The sequence below is a fragment of the Ixodes scapularis genome, unplaced genomic scaffold, assembly GCF_016920785.2.
Source record: "Ixodes scapularis isolate PalLabHiFi unplaced genomic scaffold, ASM1692078v2 PGA_scaffold5__190_contigs__length_132052651, whole genome shotgun sequence".
Lineage (NCBI taxonomy): Eukaryota > Metazoa > Arthropoda > Arachnida > Ixodida > Ixodidae > Ixodes > Ixodes scapularis.
Window position 1 is genome coordinate 59793201 of NW_024609880.1, and position 11336 is coordinate 59804536.

Consider the following 11336-nt stretch of genomic DNA (forward strand, 5'->3'; position numbering starts at 1 on the left):
CCTACGAGGGCGACCCGCGCTGCCGAAAGCGCGCAATATGTGACGTCTTTGTTCCTGGGCTTACAACTGGTCAGAGCCGCTAAAACCTTTTTTTTTAGTAGAAACACAAAATATAAGTGTCCCGAAGCGCTTCAATTATGTGTGAAAGTAGTTTTTGTTCGGTAATTTAGATCAGAAAAGAAACAAATGCAGTTTATAAAGTACGGAAACAAGAAAAGACTCGTCGACAAACCCGCCACCAAGCGGCGGAAAAAACGGCACATGCTAGAAAAGGCTAGTGGGATGAGGCTCCGACGAACACCGAGCGTAGAAAGGTCCCAGATGTACGCGGCGGCGCTGCGGTCGTATACCGGCTCGAGGGTCCGACCGGTTCCGAGCGTTCCGAAGGCTTTCGGCGTTGGCTTGGCTGGCGATTTGGCCATTTGGCGGTAAGGCAGCGCGAAGTGGCTCCCGTTCTGAACTGATCTTTACACCGTGTTTGCTGTAGTTTGTGGTCAATAAAGTGTTATGCCAAATTAGTCCTTAATCGCGCAGCAAATGCAATGCAAGCCGCACGCCTCATACAGCCTATCCAACACGTGCTTTAGTGGCGCCCTCTCGAGCCGTCGACACGGAGTGCGGAAGCTATGAGCGCTCGATGAGCTCACTACTCCTCTAGTTCACGGCCACTCAAGCCAGGACCTACGACGCCATGAAGGAGGTTATTTTTTGTTTGTTTTTGTAATTCTAAATTGCCTGTAACTTTAAAATAAATAGAAATTTGAGAAAAAAAGTTTTTTTAAGCTACTACGTTCAGTGTGCTCAAGTTCGGTGTAAATTAAAAACCAGTCAAGAAGTTGTTACAGGGCCCCTTTAAGCAAAGTTTCGTCGACAACATCCTTTTTTTCCCCCAGTATTAATGGTAAAAAAGAAATGACGTAATAATCGCCTAATGCCTCGACGAAACAAAATGTTCGAGAAAAAGATTTAAAAAAGTAAGCCCACACTGTGGATCGAACCAAGGTCCGCTGCCTATGAGGCGAGCTACACTACAATTTCCAATAATCTACGCCACAACTTCGAAAAACTCGTTTTGGCAATTCGCTTTACATGAGACATTCGGACGGCACTTGAAGACGCGAGTGGAGTGCCATTGCATGGCACGTGAATGTTCTGCAAGAGTGCCGTCCGACGGTACTCGACATATATATATATATATATATATATATATATATATATATATATATATATATATATATATATATATATATATATATATATATATATATATATATATTTTTTTTTTTTTTAACTACTCAATGCGCGTTTTTTTCCCCCAAACTTCACAATAAACTACAGCCAGAGGGCTAGCAAATAAGTGCAGCATATACAGCATTTTCTATAAAACGTTCGCGCCCTAGTCAAAAAAGAACTCTTCGCAAGTAACATCATCAATGAAGAGAATCGAACCTAAATTCGAGCACACGCAGCGAAAGCAAACGGGGTGCAAATACGAGCGCCAGCACGCAATGGGTACCTTTAGCAGTCAAGGGTTCCGCGAAACACACCGCCTAGTTAGGTGGTACCAAGGCGCCACCCGATTTGTAGAACTCGTCTTGTCCAGCGATCCACAAGATAAAGCTCCCGATACACTTACAAAGTCCCGTCCCCCCCCCCCCCCCCCTCCGGCTTCGGTGGGACCTACGTCTCTGTGTGCGTTACCGCAATCTGACTGCTCGCTCAGTGACAGGTCGGTTTGCGGGACTTCCTTGGGAAAAGCGCGAAGGTCACCCCATGCGCAAAGCACGTGTGGGACAAGGAGCCCCACACGTTCGCCTTCACGCTTCCTGCACACACACACAAGGACACTTTACATACGCTCCGAAACGAAAGCCCTGAAAAAGTCCAGCGAATAGGCGACTACTCACCAAGTAGACTCAAACCCACAGCTGGTTTCATGGGCACGCTGGCACCTGGGACACTTTTTGTTTTTCGGAGAACGTTCTTCGATGTTTTTTTTTGAAAGCCTAAAGGCCTGAAACCACTCGAAAGTTTGCAGCTTGCTTTGTTTTTGATTTTGGTTACAGTGGCGATGGCGATGCGTCCGATGCGGCGGCGTTTGCTGGTTACGACAAAACACATTTGATGCAACGTGAATGTTTCTGTTTTAGTCGACATGCATTATAACTTTTAAACGTAAAAAAAAAAAAATTGTTTTAAGATTTATCTATTTCGAAGTATGTTGGTTGTATACTAAACTGAACCTTGGCCTGTCTCAGCTTCGTTGGGTACTAAACTGTAGCTTGGCCTGCCTCAGTTTGGTCTTATTTCAACATGGCGGCGACAATCCTCTGTGTGTCAAGGAGATTATAAGTACTAGGAGGGAGCACGTTGCAATATTGGCGAAGCCTAGTCATAAAAAGTTTGAACGATTTTGTGCCCAGCGTGACCGCAGATCTCTCTGACGATTGGTGCGCGTGACATGTCACGTGTGAGATGGATGGTTGATTGTAGAAGGACTCCCAGCAGGCTTGCGCGCGCTCCGTGCGGTAGGTTTTATCAGATCGAAGTCTAGAATGTCGTGTATTCTAGTACCCTATAGCCAGACGAAGGCTAGCTAAGGTCACGTGATGTGGTCACATTGGCATGGTAAGTGAAGAGAGTAAAAAGGAAAATGAGAAAGGGGCGAGGCGTCATGGGAGCATGGCTTGTGGAGGCTACGCGGCCGACGTCATGCCCTCTCCCACACTTCTATCCTCCTTGCTGTGCGTGCTGTGTCGTGCTCAAACTATTTCCTGTGTGTTGGTTGTCCTATTATCCACCTCCTGCAATCCACATCAGCCGCAAGCATGCTGTCTAGGGATGTCGCGAACCACCCCAGGTTCGATTTCGAAAGGTTTCGATATTTGCGAAGCGAACTAGGTCCGATTTTGAAAAATTTCGATATATTCGTACCGACCGAGGTTCGAATTCGAAAAATTCGTAACTTTCGATCACAGTGGAGTTTCGAATTCAATAAGTTCGAAGCTTTCACGGTTTATAAAATTTCGGATTCGAATGTTTCGAATATTTTTTACTTCAGGTTCGATAAATTCGAAGGTTTCGAAATTCTTTGGAAATAAAGTTCGAAAACTTCGAACGCTTCGAATTTTTATAGACATCAAGTTTGAACAAATCGAAGATTTCGAATTGATTTCAGCATAAATTTCGAAAAGGTCGAGGGTTTCGATTCTCTTTTAACGATATATTCGAGAAAAAAAAAACTTTGGCGATTTTCAATTTCTTTTTCGGTTTTCAATTTCCTCCACAGTTTGTTTCAAATAACGTTTTCAATACTCACTGGTTTTCACAAAATCAAGTTTAGAAAAGTTAGGGTGTGATATCTAGATTCTGCGAAGTTGGTCAGGCAATTAAATGAGACGACAAGCGTCTCGGATGTGCTAGAATATTTGCCAGTGCAGACCATAGATCAGTAATTGTGACAGCCAGCCCGGGGGGGGGGGGGGGGGTCTTTAACCTGCATCATGCAGTAGTGATCACACGAACACACCGTTTTACGAGACTCATCCAGTTTGAAATGGCCAGGGGCAAGCAGGAGGTTGAGGCTGGGAAAAACCTTGAAGCGATCTGGCAAACTACTTCGCCACCCCTTGCACGCTGGTAGTAATACGATCGAACGCCACCCGAGTGACGCTGGCATATAGTAAGCTAAGTTTGTAATTGTCCTGGAGGTTTATTTTCTGGGACGGAGGAATCCCCTCGCAAAAAGCCGACACAACTCGAGGTCGAGGAGCGTTCTACCATACAAGTGGCGTCGGAAGAGGAAAACGGTTGAAAAGAGGGTAGCGGGGGGGGGGGGGGGGGGGGGGGGGGGGGGGGGCTTCAGTTTCCTTCCTTCCCTTCCAGATATTTCGGACTGTTGAAGAAAATAATACGGGGAAAGAGGGCGTGGTCGAGTTTATTTTAATCTGAAATTATTTATGCATGTGTTTAGCAACTGTCGCTCTTCACAGCATAAAAGATTGCGTAGATGGTCATTGTTAGAAACTCGTTGTCAGAAGGCACTACTCGTCACATGCTTACTGGTTCGGAAGTTCAAAGCTTTGTCTTTTCGACCTAAATACCTATGCCAATAGTAAAAAAAAAAAAAAAAAAAGAATAAATGTGGCAATAAAAAGCTGGAAAAAAAGAAAACTATCAAGAATTCGCCGGAAGTGTTGTATTCTTGAATATTAAGAGGTTCAGAACTTCGAAACAAGTTTCTTTTACCAAAATGTGTACAGGCTAAAAGAAACACGTCCCAGGAAAGTGAAGCGAAAAAAAATGTTTTCTTTTAATGACGTGCTGAACTTGAACACTATTAGAAATCTTCTCCCATGAGTCAATTTACTACTTAACGCGAAAAAGACAATAAATACATTATTTTTAATTCTGCAGATGGCAATGATATGTACTGTTTGTGGTGTTAATTTAAATGCGATACCTCAAACAACTTAGAGATACATGTTTGGACATTTCTTCGAAACTCACGTTGAATAACAATACTCACATCTTAAGACGGGACTTCCCTAGGCTGTACATAGATAATTTAAAAAAAAAGTATAACATCTTTACCACAAATAGCTTGGGCTACAGCGCGCTTCAAATCAGGCACAATCGATAATCGTCAAAAATCCGTCGTGCTTCCTCGATCCTTCGGGAATTTAGTTCTTTAAAACTAAGCATGCCAAAACATTGAAACAAACGGCATTGTCTTTCGCAAGGAACGCAGCACCGCGTGTAAAAGTTCGAAAAAAAACAAATTGCGAATGTACCTTACTAATTGAATTCAAATGAAACCGTCCGCTGATCTTTCGAAGTTCGACGAACGTCGAACATTAATCCTAAAATGTCGAAGTTCGTCGAACTTCTGACTTTTCAGGATTCGGAAGTTCGCTACTTTTTGATTTATTTTGATAAATAAGTTCGAAAGTTCGAAATTCATTGAATATTTTGGTCAGTCAAATTCGGAAATTCGACAAGCATCGAACTTTGCAGCGCAATAAGTTCGAAAGTTCGAAAAAGATCGAATTTTGTAGCGTAATAAGGTCGACGGTTCGAAAAGCGTCGAACTTCTTAGCTTAACAAGTTCGAAAATTCAACTTACGTCGAATTTTACTTTGTAGGCAATTATAAATATCGAAAGCTTTCGAACCTTTCGAACCGCTTGATTCGATCATCGAAACTTCGATTCGAAAAAAGTTCGCGGCATCCCTAATGCTGTCGGAGTATTGTGTGTCCGCCGGAAAGAATATACAGTCTTCTCGGAAGCAAGGCTGCAGCGACTAGGGCTGCTCGAATCGTGGCTCGGACGTCGTCGGCTCCCACGAACCGCGCCCGCGAGCCTCAAGTCGTTTGCTTGGTTCCTTTACGTTTTCGGCGATGAATTCCCCAGCCTTGGCCTTTGCCTCATCCCTACAGGACCTAGCTGGTGAAAAACAATCTACGACAACGCGGCGTTTTTGGAATGCGATTACTACGATCAGTGGCTCTTAAAGCCACAGTGGCCCCCCTTTCAATTGTGAGCTCGCTGTGTGTGTGTAGGCGTTGTAAAGAAAGCTCTTCGGTGTGAACGCTCTTACCTGCACAGTGTGCAAACTCTTCGAATGGTTCTTCAACAGGCGGCGCTGCGAAACGCGAGCCTTCGGTGTTGCTTCAACTCGCAGTGTGGTGGTGTGATTCTCAAAATAGGCACTTATACTCTTTTTCATACATAGCGTGCAACGCTGTCAAAGGTACTGAAGTGAGGCGCATGAAAATACAGAAAAAAAAAGCGTCCCTGCGCGTGTTTCGTGGACGAGTGGTAGTGCTGCTCTGGCGATACCGACGTCTCGGCGGCAGTGATTCGAACCCACTAGACGCGGAGTTTTTTTTTTTTTTTTTTTTTTTTTTTTTTTTAGACATACTTTTTTGTGCAAGATTGTGTGCATTGCGGAGCTGCATATTTCAATTCCTCCTTTCTTCTTGCTTTTTATTTATAAGTCGCCGAGAGGCCACATTTCTACCATCTGCTCTGCCGCTTTGCAAGTGTTATTTGTCTCCAGCACCGAGTTACATTTTTTCTTGCGTGCAGCGTATAATGAGGAATCTCACTGTTAGAAGCCTTGCCCCAAAATTTATAATAGGACGTTGATCGACAATAGTTGTGGCCTGAACAGTTTATTTTCACATAGCTGTCAAGGGTAGGAGTCCCCCTGTCGGGGTATTTGCGACGCCCCCTTCAGGTGAATGGCGTTGTGTGAATTCCGCATGCTTGACAGTCCCCGTGCTCGAAACTTCTACATGGCGAGGTCTTCATTTCGGGGACGCCATATTGCCAGATAGACACTGCGCCTTGTACTTCGCGACAGTACGGGCGCACACTCCGGTGTTGTTACTGACCGTCTCCATGACTTCACGACCGACTTCTCCGGGAATCGCGCTCTTGTACTCGCGTACATTTTGGCGATCACCTGCTTGCACTCTTTCAAGGTCTGCGCACAACGAATCCTCGAAAATATCCGACCAGGAGATATACTTGAGCTTGTTGCGTAAGACGCCATCTTCTCAAAACCAGCCGGTGCCACACAGCCCGAAAACCCGCAGCGGCTGCCGCACGGACGAAAACGAAAACAATTTAAAGTAGTTTACATTATCTTTTCCCTTTTATTGAAAACATTTGTGCCCCGTCGAATTAATAACCCCGGTATCAGTTACAAGCTCCAAGGAGGTACATTTTTTTACTTTTTTATAAGTGTTTTTGCAGGGGACTCACTATTTTATGGGGTGAACGTAGACACGGTCGGCGATGCAAACCGGTGCGCTAGCTTTGACTGCGTTGCATGCTATGTATGAAACGGAGTATAGTCTTGAATAGGCTACTGCACCTTCACTCACTCCCAGAGACGCACCCCACGACAGTTCTAGAAATATGTAAAATGCAGGTGCAGGATTCGGTTTCGAATAATATGCACGACGCGAAACTTGTTGAATCTCGTATATAACGAATAATCAAAAGGAGCACTCGCAGGTGTAGCTATGTGGAAAGATGCCCGCATCATACGAAGCGAACCCAGGTTCGATGCAAAAAAAAACATACGTTCTTTTTTTTTTTTTTTTTTTTTACAATTTTTCTTAAGAAAAATTAATGTCGACGAAACTTCGTGCATATTTTTCTCCTTTCATTTTTTTTTTTGCACAATTATTATTGAAAAAAAATTATGTCGACAAAACTTTGAACTAATTGGTATCGAACTCCCTTTCTAGAGGTGCATAGGGAAACGGCGGGGTATGGGTCGCCGGCTGGACGCCGCGAAGCAGCATTCATACTGTTTTTTTCAGTAGGGCAAATGCTGCTGACCGGCGACTCTCGTTGAAAAGGGGAAGAGTCAAAACAGAGTCACACGAATCATTGAATATGTAAGAGAGTCGTGAAGTGTCAAAGGGAGTCATGGAAGCAGCGACTCCCTTTGGACTCCTTTTATTTTAAGAGTGTATGCTTCTTCGTTGGCGGCAGTTGGTGTCGCGACCGCTTGCGCCATCTCTTGTCTCCTGTGCGAAACGGCGCCGTGTTGTTTGTTCACACTGTTGTTTGTTCCCACTGGATAAGTTCCCAATCATCCAGTGTGAACAATATTCGAGGCGCCACAACCTTGAGGTGAAGGGAATTCCAAAGACTAAGACGCAAAGCATCACGGATCTGATATTTCAGATCGGAAATCTAATTGGAGAGCAAATTACCTTGACCGACATCAAAACTTGCCACCGCGTTCCGATTAGGGAGATGACGAAAAGTAACTGAACATAGTTGCAGTTGCGCATACGGGGACAAGGAAAGAGAAGAGGAACACGCAGACGACAGACAAGGGCTAGTTGGTATTTCACGAAATACCAACTAGCCCAGCTGTCTACTCTACTAGGAAAAGTAACGTCATAGTCCTATTTCAAAGACAGCAAAAACGAGACGCTGTTCTCGATAAGGCAAGGACATTATTACTGTTGATTGGAGTCATGAGCTGCGGTTTAATCATGTGAATGAATGCTATGACATTTTCTAAAACGAGCTGAAACTTGCCTACGGCACAGCGTTTCCATATAAAACAATTTATGTCAACAAAAAGTATTGAAAGCCATGGATCAGGAGACAGCTCTTGAAACAAATTAAAAAAAAAGTTTTCTGTATAATTCCTTTCTTAAAACTCCAGACGAAGTAAAGTTACGTGAATTCAAACAGTTTAGGAACTTCGTAAATACGCTGTTAAAACATGCAACACAACGTTATTTTGCTGCCAAATTTGATGAGTTGTGTTTTAGGCAGCCCGAAATTATGTGGAATCGTTTGAACTCCCTAATGCGGAACCCGAACCAGGACGGTATTGAAAGCATGATCATTAATAATAGGGAAGTATCCGGTACCAAACGTAGCAATTCACCTACTATTTTGTAGGTGTGGGAAACAGTACTTCTAACAGTGCAGTCATAAATAAATTTACCACCTGCAATGAAACCGTTTTTTTTTTAAATGCTACTGATAAACGCGAAGTTTGCTCCACATTTATGAACATAAAAAAATAGCCGTAGTCATGACTGTGAGGACTCCAAATTGGACCTGTGAAATTTGTCTTGGTTTGATACTTCCATGCTTAACTCATTTGCATAATCTTATATTATCATCCGGCATATTTACAAAGAGGATGCAGGTGGCTAAAGTTTCTGTTTTTTATAGAAGTGTGGATAGGAATGATCTGAGTAAAAACCGTCCGACTTCCATCTTTCCGATTTTTTCGAAGCCCATTGAAAAAATCATGTGCTCTCGACTTTTCAATTTTCTGGGCAAATAAGCCTTATTGAGGGAATCGCAATTCGGCTTTGTGAAGCATACGTCCGCAGAAACAGCTTTCATCGCACAGAAAGAATTAATATTAGACAATTTTGAGAATGAACTTTTAACTTTAGGGATTTTTATAGATTTTAGGAAAGCGTTCGATCGAACAAACCACCAGACTCTTCTTGACATGTTAAAAAGTTACGGTATAAGTGGTATTTCCTTATCACTTCTTGCGTCCTTCTTGCGTCAGATTGGAAACTCGTCATCCAACATGCAGCGCATTTTCTCTGGGGTTCCACGGGAAAGCATAATAAATCCCCTGTTGTTTATTATTTAGATCAATGATATTGCAAAGATAGAAACTTCCCCCAAGCTGATTATGTATGCAGATGATACTAGTATCTTTTTTCTGACTCAAGATATGACACTCACTTCCAAAGGAAACTATTTTTTACGCAGGTTAAATCACTGGGTCACCATAAATACCCTGTCTAATGACCCATCCAATACAGAGGCAGTCCTTTTTAAATGTCCAGGATCACGGATTGCATTGTCCAGTGATTTGTACTTTGGGCCAAATTTAGTAGAATGCTTTGACAGCGCAAAGACCCTCGGCGTTGTGTTCTCAGAACACATGTCGTTGAATCCCCAGGTTTTTACATACATAAAAAAGCTTTGTAAAGTAGTAGAGATAATGAACAAATATAAGAAAGTATTTCCTGTAACTATAAAAAAAATTACAATTCCTTTTTTCATTTAATTGTTTGTTATTGCCATCTGGTCCGGGGACAACACCAAAAACGAATCTTTGACAGGTTGAGGTTAATGCGAAAAAAAAGAAAGCAATAAGGATAGTTGAAAATGTCCCATGTGATTATAGTTCTATTCCTTTATTTATAAAGGATAAAATACTTGCCGTATCTAACACGCACTCTAATTGATTAACTATCACACATAATCGTGCCTTAAGAGAATATATTGCAGTGATTTTTGACTTCGCTAAACTTTAAAATAATCTATCATTACATCTCACACGTCATTGCCATCCATGTCAAATCCCATCATCTAGAACTAATTTTGGCTTCCAGAGGTTGAGTTACAGATTACCGTCAGTCTTCAACACCTTACATTCCCAAAAAGTTGATTCACCTTGATTAAATGCCCATACAACTCAGGCTTTCTTATATTGAGTGAAAATGTTTGTTTTATGCTTATCATACCTTCTACTTCAGTCTATCTTGAGGCGCAACCTGTTTTCAATGACACTTATTTTATAATCTTATATAAGTTATCTTTATTGTGTTTTTCTTTCGTGTCTGGAGGAGATGTGTTGGTAAACTTTCGTTAGATGTCCGTAAAACTTAAAATTTCCTGTAATAAATAGAAACTTTGTTTTATGTTTGCTATATCTATCTTTTTAAATCTGTATTGAGAGGATACTTATTACACTGCAATATATAATGTTATGTAAGTTATTTTTGCCGTGTTTTTTTTGTTTGTTTTGATGACAGTGCCGCTCTGCCCTGTGTTTTGGAGGGGGGGGGGGCAGGAACCCGTCAAGCTGCAAACCTGCAGATATTTTTTTTCCTGGCGCCCCTTGTCACATATGTGTAAATGCGCTCTGACAAAAATAAACTGATTCTGATTCTGAATATAAACCGTTCAAGCCAGGCACGCAGGCAGGATTTCGTTTCGGGGGGGGGGGGGGGGGGGGGAGGGGGGGGGGGCCGCCGATGACAAAATGTTATATGAAGGGAAGGAGGAGAGGAGGTACCAGCAAAATGAAAAATTTCGGAGGGGGGGGGGGCGGGCCCCATGGGCTCCCCTCCCTCCCTGGCTACGTGCCTGATTGGAGCGCACTTCAATGTTGAAACCCGTTTGGGCAAAACCTTCAAGTTATAAAAGCTGTCCTAAACTACGATCGACAAAATACCGCCGAATAACCAAGTGTGTCAAAAAATATGTATTTGCCTTATCCCTGTAGATTTATTTAATTTTGAATTATTTACTTTTTTTAGCTCGTTTGGCCTTCATTACTTACAAGGTATATATATAGATATATATGGACGTATGTATGTATTTTGTGAATAATTCTAGATAAATCTGGTTTGTCTAGTTAGGAGGATATGTCCTATTCGCGTCTCCAGCTCGACGCTCGCCCTCCCGCGGCGGAAACGGGGAGCACTCTAATGAGGGTCCCCCAATTCTCCTGCTCAGCGGGCACGGCGGAACTGCTCGCGATCATGGCTCTCGAAATGTCATTTCCGAATGGAAACAACACTGTTCACTGTCCCAACGTAGTGCTGCAGCCGGTATGAGATTGTACCTTACTGGAGAGTTTTAGTATTGCGCGTAGAAGCAAACGCAAGCGGTGTGTGTTGCGTTAGAGTTGCGTGCCCCACGTTGTGCGTGCGCCTCATCGGCGCCATCCAAGACCGCAATTTTGGGCTCCGCTCACGCGCAGTGCAGAATACGCAAAGCTAACGCAAACATAGCGCTTCCGTTCGCTCGT